Here is a 711-nt window from a genome sequence, read left to right as displayed (position 1 = left end):
TCTTTGAATATAATTGGCTGCGTTGGCCTGGGAATCGAACCAGGATCAACTGCTTGGAAGGCAGCTATGCTAACCACTATACCACCAACGCTGTAGAGAACAACATCTGGCCCATCTGATGCGAGACTGCCAGGTAAGTGCTTAAGGGTAAGCTGTGGTCACATCATCCTTCACTTACTTCGTAATTATCTGAAGCATCAGAGATCGATCAGAGCACTTCATGTGACTCTGTGGCGCAATGGTAGCGCATCTGACTCCAGATCAGAAGGTTGTGTGTTCAAGTCACATCAGGGTCATTGCTCATCCTTTATAGTTGCTGCATCACTGTTTACATGCTTTAACCTGTACAATATTATCCAGCTGCTGTCTGTCCACAGGTGTCAGGGAATAATTTAGGATATAAAAACATCATGGACGCAGTATTGTGTCACAGATTCAGGTAGAAGTTCAATAGTACCTATTGAGCTTTCTTCATAAATGACAAAATACATACATAAATCCACCGATACATCCATCCATCCAATTACCAATACATACATACATATGTAGCAGTCACAGTGCCGTGTGGATTAAGAAACTTGAAGCCTCTGACACACCAACATTCCTATCGGGGGAATGTTTACGTATGTGGATAAAAACCAGATCCAGAGAACAGAAAACTGCCTAATTTACAACAACCTTAAGAGCTTTTGGGAGTGAAAAATAAGCAAC

At 42.1% G+C, this 711-nt stretch overlaps 1 non-coding gene across 1 annotated transcript; it reads left to right on the top strand.

The window, feature by feature from the left end:
* The first annotated feature begins 224 nt into the window (after positions 1-224).
* On the top strand, positions 225-296 carry trnaw-cca (transfer RNA tryptophan (anticodon CCA)). Its single transcript has one exon. It is a non-coding gene; the product is annotated as a tRNA-Trp (tRNA).
* The last annotated feature ends 415 nt before the right edge of the window (positions 297-711 follow it).

The sequence above is a fragment of the Odontesthes bonariensis genome, chromosome 11 (genome assembly GCF_027942865.1).
Source record: "Odontesthes bonariensis isolate fOdoBon6 chromosome 11, fOdoBon6.hap1, whole genome shotgun sequence".
Classification (NCBI taxonomy): Eukaryota; Metazoa; Chordata; class Actinopteri; order Atheriniformes; family Atherinopsidae; genus Odontesthes; species Odontesthes bonariensis.
Note: the sequence above shows the minus strand (reverse complement) of the source record. Positions and strands in the feature narration are given on the sequence as shown.